A 7,960-nucleotide genomic window follows, 5' to 3' on the forward strand; every position below is an offset into this window, starting at 1 on the left:
CAGAAAAAGAAACAACAAAATATTATGATTATACAACTTCAACAAGTTTCCCGTGTCTTGTAAAGTGACGGGGCTCCTCAGCGAGTTGTCGTCTCTTTACCGACCGGGTGTCGGTGTCTCCCCTGTTCTCTCCTGCTGCGGGCGGAGAAAGCAGGGTAGACAAGCTGCGGAGCCCCGCTGCCTCAGCCTTGGCTGAGGCAGGAAAAGCCAACACAATATCAGCATTGATTCATGGAGAGACCTTCGTCTGGTCAGCTAACATTACTGCCAAGCAGCTGAAATATAGAGTGATATTGTGGTTTTAGCTGACGTGTGTCCCCTCACCGTTTTGAGCGATGCTCGTTCATGTCTATTTAGAGCGAGCAAGCGCGAGCTCGACGCTGACTTTCGTTGATTTCACGGCCACAGGTGTCGCTGTTAACGAGCATTTTTGAAAGTTACAAATAGTCCCTTTTATATCTGATTATAAAACTTTGAAATAACTCTCCACACCAGCAGGCAGCGGTAGTCTGTATTTGTCATTCAAAAAGGTTGTTGTTGCTGTGTTTTTCCTCTTGACTTTACTCGTTGGCTTTCTTTCTGTTGTTGATGTCTGTTTCTCTTCTCTTGCACTGATTAGCTGAACCGCCAATCAGAATGATTTCTCTCACCGACGACACCGACGCCGATTCAACATGCTGAATCAGCCGAAAAACCTCCAACAAGGGCAGATTAGAGCCGACGGTGCGGGACACACCGAAAAAACTAGGCCGACGGACGTTCACCAACGGACGAAAACTGTCCGACGGCCGACCTTCAGCTTGGTGTGTTAAAGCTCGGGTTGGTGATGTTCTTCAAAAACATTTTTTTGGTTATTTTTATTCAAATTCTCATTACATCCTGACAGCAATCAATAAATCAAATGCTCTGACAAAAGAAACCCCTCCAAAAAACCAACCTACCTGTCTACCTACATGCACTCTGCCTTGGCGACTTTCTCGCTGGATTCAGGGTCTTATGGAGCTCGTGCTGCTACTTTCATTGGAAAAGGGTTGGCAACACTGGGCTGGGTTTTTCGGTTGGACAATTTTTAAAATCTAGAGTACTCTTGCTAGTTTGTCAAGTTTACCAACCCTAGCTTTAACAAGAAACGAAGAGGTGCTAAAAACCATAGTAGCACTGGACAAGAGCAAATTTCTATTCAGAGAAGGAACGGCGGTATTCAGCCGGATGTGCTCAGCTGGACTCTTCAGCTAGAATAGAGGAAATGGAATCAGGTATATTTTTCAACTTCTTGTAACCCTTTTGTTAGCACTGCTAGTGTTAGTAACTAACTGTTGTCTATACTTGTATGAATAACAGTCTTATGCATCACAGAAATGTCAGTGAAATTAGTTTTGTTACTGTGGAAGAGTTTTTGCAATTAAATCCAGTATATCAGTGTAATATGTAATCTTTGAATACAATCCTCTGTTTTACTGATTTACGCACACTCTGTAGATACTCATTGTACGAAATTACAAATATTTGGAGTACAACTCTGTCTCTCTTGTTAATGGAACCTGTTGTGTTCAGTCATCAACTGGAAATGTACAGCCGCCTACAACACGCCCTGTCTTTGAGTTTCCTGCAGTACTAAACCATGGTTCATTTTATATGTATACAGGAAACTGTGGTTAGTGGTGAAACTCGTCTCAGAGCTAATGATGTGACCACAGAGCAAATTAATCAGAAAAATGATGTTGATTATCATTATTGCTGATTTATCTTCTGTTTGGTGGATTGTGGAAATGTTTTCTTGAATGTGCGGACAATGGTGTCTGAGAAGTTTGAGCAGAATGCTGAAAGATGTAATATTTCAAATTACACAATTGGCAAGAAAATACAATTAATTTTTTTGAGGTTTGAAAAGAAAACATGTTCATGAGTCCATTTCTAAAGCACCTTATAAGTACAGATGATGCCTGTAGCCTGTTCTTCAGCTGTTAGACTCTACACCGTCTACTGAGCTACAAGTGATGTAGCTGTTGACTACTCCATCCTATATATTAACAAATTATTAATATCGGAAATAGGAAGTTCTTTACATACAAGGTGCTACGTGTAGTATTTTGTGTTTCTCAAGATAAGACATAAATCCCATGAAGATTTCTGTTACAAAGAAGGTGCTGCTATTCTCTAACCTCTTCTTCATTCATGTAAAAGTAAATGTTTGTTTTAAAGAAAACTGTATTATATAATTGCTAATGGGAAATAATAACGGCAAATAATTAATTTAAGGTTACAGGAAAGATGTGTTTTTTATTTTGAAGACAATATCTTCCTCATTGGGCCTCATGCAGCAACATTCTCTTAAATGTCTCATATTTTATCTTAATTTTCTATTAAGGGAAAAAAATAAGAGCAATTTTGTTCTTATATCACTTCCTGCATGAGGCCCAATGTTTCATAGATTTTATTGGCGAGGAGTGGTGTGCTGTTTTGAGACTGTTGGATCTCAACAGAGCAATGTTGAACTGAAAACTATACTAATCTAAAGTAATGTTATTACATTTTCAATATTCAAAAACACAAAGTGTAAAGAGCATGAAAAATGTTTGTCATAAACAATCACCTGCACAAACCATACGCTACAACAACAAAGACATTCATTTGATCGGAACCTTCTTAGCTTTATATTGTTAAAAATATATATTTTTACATTTTGAAGACGTAAGGATGACAGATACAAAGACATGACTTCACGAAACACCTTTTTGTTTCCACAGTGCCATTACATGTATATAGAAAAAAAGAAACAAATAAAAAGACATTGAAGATGGATACTTACATTTGGCCATAACGATGATCCCAGCCCAGAGAAGCAGGACCTTGAGACCACCGAGACCTGCCATATCCAAGAGTTAGGGTGTGTACTGCCACACACCAGTATAGTCAGCATACAGGGTAATAAAGAAAGAGTTTCACATGACAAAAGGAAGTGGTAAACTTGCCACGTTATCTGATTTTCAAGATACGTACGTTTCGGCACAGTGTTCTGACTAGTTCCCCTCAACCCTCACCATTGGTTTGCCTATGATTATTCTTCAATAATAAAACATTAACAACCTTTTAGGCCTACAAGAATACCAAAAACTTCTATTCATTAACTATCTGTTGACCATTCCTCTGCAGTTTTCATTTTATTTGAAATAATAAATTTGGTCAGGTTGCCATGCCGATGATCTCAGCCCAGAGCAGCACAGAGACCAGCCGTAATAAAGAAGTTGTATTTCCTCTTTCTAGTAATTAGTCATTGTGCTAAAGTAATGTAATTCTCACATCTGATTGAAGTTTGAAAAGGAGCATGGCGGTTGAAAACATCGACACCTGTTCTGTCTGGCTCTATAGTGACATTTTAGACACTTGCTCAGTGCTCTGCTCATTTAAAACTTCAGTGCACTTTTCAAAATATCCAATGCAGGAAAGAGGAGAGCTACAGGTTTGGTGATCTTTCCAAACATTTTGATGCCTCCAGGAAGTGTGCCTCTTGTACTCGGGCGTAATCACAATACACTTTGAGGGGTACAATACTAATATTCAGAAAATATCAAATTATCCCTCCAATATTGATTTCAACTATTTGTATGCTCTTATAATGTGCATGAAATTTGGCACCAATCAACATTAATTTCCAGCTCAATGGTGATAAGCAGGGGTGGTTAAGGTTCTTGTCGGATGTGGGTAATAGTGTGATGATCATCACATGCTATTGGACAATGTGACAATATGACATGACCAACCACCAGCAGTTCATTATCAAAATCTATGTGTAAGTTAAAGTAGTTTTCCAAAACCGAGGGGACTATAAATAATATCATGTCAAATAGCATTACTTGAAAAAAAACACAATCGTGTTTACAGAACTTCAAATGCATTTTGACACTTGAGGTTGTGCCGTAGCCCTGAAATGGCAAGCTGTATAGCCAACGCTGTATGTACTGTATAGCTGTGTCGCTAACGCTAGCCATCATTAGCTACCTACATTGTTGCGGTGAAAGCTCGAAAATGTACATTAAAGGTGCTAAATTTGATATCCGGACCATTAACGTAGCAGCAAACAGCTATTTGCTATGTAAAGATATAGAGGAGTAATGTCTACCTGAGCAGAGAATGAAGTCGCTCTTCCTCTGTGTGTGTTGTAATCTGAGCTTCTCTGGGCTTTTTTGCAGGCCAGCCGTTCAGCTGGAGCATTTTAGTATTTAAAGCACCTTTTAGATGTTGAGTTTTGATGCTATACAGAACTCCCTGAATAAATTGGTAGTATTTAACCGCAAAATACGGATGCTTTTGTATTGGCTTGACATTTACCTTGATGCCCTTTCACAACGCCAAAGCACCATAGTCAGTTATAAAAACGCCCCAGAAAAGATATAACATGTATTGAACCAAATGCATATATCTTGCTTTTATTGTCACCTTGTTAGTTAAGAACGTGCAATATGAGGTGCAAAGTCAAGTTTTTTTTTTAAAGTTTTTTTTTTAAATATCCTCACTAGGAGGTTTATAAGTCACTTTAAGGATAATGACAATGTCTTGGTAGTGAGCGTTTTTGTCTTTATGTAACATGCTGACCGTGCTCTCCTGCGTCTTTTACATCAGCTCAGTTTACTTTTCCACAGGCCCTCTGGTTTTCCAGAAAGTCAAATATTGCAAATAATATTTATTGTTTTGGTAGTTTGGTTGTTTTCTGAACATTTCATGTCAAATTAAAGACCCTCATCACAAACACCTTGTATGCTAACTAAATGCAATAAAGCTTTCAAATTTCTTTTGGACATTAGAGTGAGTGCTTGGAGTTCTTCGCAGGTTTCAATGACTTTCATATCTCATCATAATAAAAAAGTACACGCTGGTAACGTTTATGCAATGCCAAACGTTACCAATGCCGGTCAGTATGATTCAGTTCAATTTTCACACCTGCAGTTCTGGACCAGTTAGGTCATTTGAATGGAAGTATTAAACTTCGTGGTACTTTTCACCAACATCAATGGGAAAAGGGGGATATGTTTCATGTTACCTGAATTTACAGCAAGAGTTGGGACATTTCACTTTGATGGACAACTGGCAAAAAATGCCAGCTTAATGGTAAGTATATTCATATAACTAACATTTTTTTTCTGTAACACAGTGTTGAACAACATTATCCAGACTGACGACAAACGCTGGACGTTTTGTCTGGGTTCCATTAGTTGCATCCTGCAGTGACTTTTTATTGGTCTATAAGTCCATGTGATATTCAGTATTTTCCAGTGATAGGCCATCTGAACATACTGTAAATACCTAGTGAATATGATGTTGTGATATTCCCAGACTTGTTGGAACTTGCGGATGACCTGAATGCCCCATTTAACCACTACGCACAATGGATTATGGGATATTTGTGGCTACATGGGATAGTCATCTCTCATCTGTATGTGAAGGAAAACTCAGACGATATAATTTTAACTATAAACTTGGTTGTCATTTGAATAACTTCCATATTTACTGTTTATTGGTGGAAGTGTTGATTCTGAAAAGATTGATGTTTTACAGTTACAAGCTCTGATACTATGTTCCATTATAATATTTTTATTATGAGGGGTAATAAAAGGTCATACAAATATTTAAGGTAATACCTCAAAAACACACATATGAAAAACAGCAGTTGTAAAAAAACAAAAAAACACCACCTATAACATTCATTGCCTGCAATTCAACAATTCCATCTGACTACATCTGCAGGACTTAACTGTTGCTGTTACTTTCCTTTTCTTTAGGTGGTGTAGTTTGGCATGTGTACGACTGGTCAGAAAAAAATATATAAGTGGACTATATGATCTCAACAGAACAATAAAACACAGGTCATGATAATATAAAAGCCATGCTACACAAGGATATTTTAAAATACTGCCAGTTTAACATTATACTGTTTGGTAAATTGTTCATAGCTTTACAGGCATAGCGCTGAATGCTTGGTTTGCTTTTGACTTGAACATATAGAAAAAGCTATTTGTAAGATAATCAAAGACACATTTAGGGTTGGGATCTAAAACTTTATGTAATATTATTTCATCAGTCTTAAATTATAAATTGTTTTTAACCTTAAATTTTGTCGTGTAATCTCATCTCGTTGAGATTCATATTTAACTGAGAAAAACATTCCACTTCTTAGAAAGAGCACATCTAAAAAAACTAAAAGAATGTACCAGTTAACCAGTTAAAAAAAGACGTTGGAGCTCTGTCACGCAAGGCATTATCAGTTGATCTTATCTTCTCCTAAACAGACCATTGCCAATGTAAGCAGATTAAAGAGCCTGCTATATACAGAACAAAATAAAAAGAGTAATGATGATTTGGTTGGCAGCTCCATCAGGTCTTTCTTCATCATCGGCGTGTGTCTTAATGATGGCCTTCAGATCGAGGTACATTGACATAAACTAGCAGCAAAAATAACAAAAAGTGCAAGTTATTTTTTGGTACTCCTCAAACTACAGTGCATTTTGTCCAAGTTTAAAACTACAAGTTGTTTTGATTAAAGTAGTTATGCAGAAATACCATTTTGCACCGAAAGTGATTACTGTTTGTTACGTATGGTGCCTTCAAATGAAACTTGTGTACTCGTGTTTACAACATGGGAAGTACACGTATGTACACGTACAAGTATGCTTGGCGTTCAAGTGGTTTAGTCGTGAGGACACCGCTGCCAAGCAACGGCAATATTAACGTTACTGTCGGCGTCCAGAAGCCACAGAGGCTAACAATTTAGCAAGCTAGCAAGTAGGTAACATAATGCAGTAAATGCAGAGGCATAATGACAGAGGAAAAGGATGAGGCAGTTGGGAATATCAACATTTTCCTCATTCCAAATTATGAAGAAAAACAATATACGACTAAAATTACAATATATTAACTTATTATGCACTGAAAAATTAATTTCCATGACCGCCGGCATTTCTGACGAGATCAACGAACACGTCACAACTCTTGAACTCTGAGCTTTCAGGAATTTTCCACTGAGGTCCATGAGGTCGTGAATATGGCATGAGGAGGGTGTTCATATGGACTCATCTCGTAAACACGGTGAACACGACCCCATCTGAAGGCACCAATACTCAAAGACTATTGTAGTAAAAAAGAAAGAAAGCTAAAGTCTACTCACTGGCTGTTGGTTCAAGCATCATCACGTCACTGTAGAGATAAAAAAGTGAAGATTGGCTTTATGGAACAACATTTATAGATTAAAACATAATATACTTTTCAATGGGCTATTAAAAAGCTACTGAAGACATACAGTAAACTATGAACATTTGCTATTAACCTGATTGAATTGAGTTCCACTGCAACAACTGTTCCTGTTCTGTAAATTAAACTAAACTACAACAACTGTTCAGAGACAATGTGACAGTCAAACTGGTGAGATGTAAAATTATCTTTACTTTCTGGACTTCCTGCGCCTCAGAACGTAGATCTTGTAGACCGCCACACCCAAGGCCACAGATATGATGATGATGATGAAAGCGACCAGACAACCAATGAGAGCTTTCAGAACAGAAATAACAGCACTCTTCATGTACTGTAACTGATAGATAGATAGATAGATAGATAGATAGATAGATAGATAGATAGATAGATAGATAGATACTAGATAGATAGATGTACTTTATTGATTCCAAAACATGGAAATTATTGTGTTACAGCAGCAGGTTATCCAAGCAATACACAGGAACAGTAAGTACAATGTGCATGTCAACACAAAATAAATATATCCATAGAGTACAAAATATAAAGGATATTGGAATACACTATAAATATACCCGATTACTACAACAATTATAAATTATAAACATAGAATAACCCACTATATACAGTACATCAGCAAGTGTGCAATAACATACTGTATACATTGGCAAAGTGTGCTAGTTACAAGGTTGAGGTAGTAAATGTGCAAAATTCAACATGT

General features: G+C 37.3%; 1 long non-coding RNA gene across 1 annotated transcript; it reads right to left on the bottom strand.

Moving 5' to 3' along the window:
• Nucleotides 1-6,222: 6,222 nt before the first annotated feature.
• On the bottom strand, nt 6,223-7,539 carry LOC141768583 (uncharacterized). Its single transcript, XR_012594100.1, has 3 exons — nt 7,437-7,539; nt 7,160-7,188; nt 6,223-6,437 (listed from the first exon to the last, which is right to left on the bottom strand). It is a non-coding gene; the product is annotated as an uncharacterized LOC141768583 (long non-coding RNA).
• Nucleotides 7,540-7,960: the final 421 nt, after the last annotated feature.

This window comes from Sebastes fasciatus, chromosome 5, assembly GCF_043250625.1.
Source record: "Sebastes fasciatus isolate fSebFas1 chromosome 5, fSebFas1.pri, whole genome shotgun sequence".
Taxonomy (NCBI): domain Eukaryota; kingdom Metazoa; phylum Chordata; class Actinopteri; order Perciformes; family Sebastidae; genus Sebastes; species Sebastes fasciatus.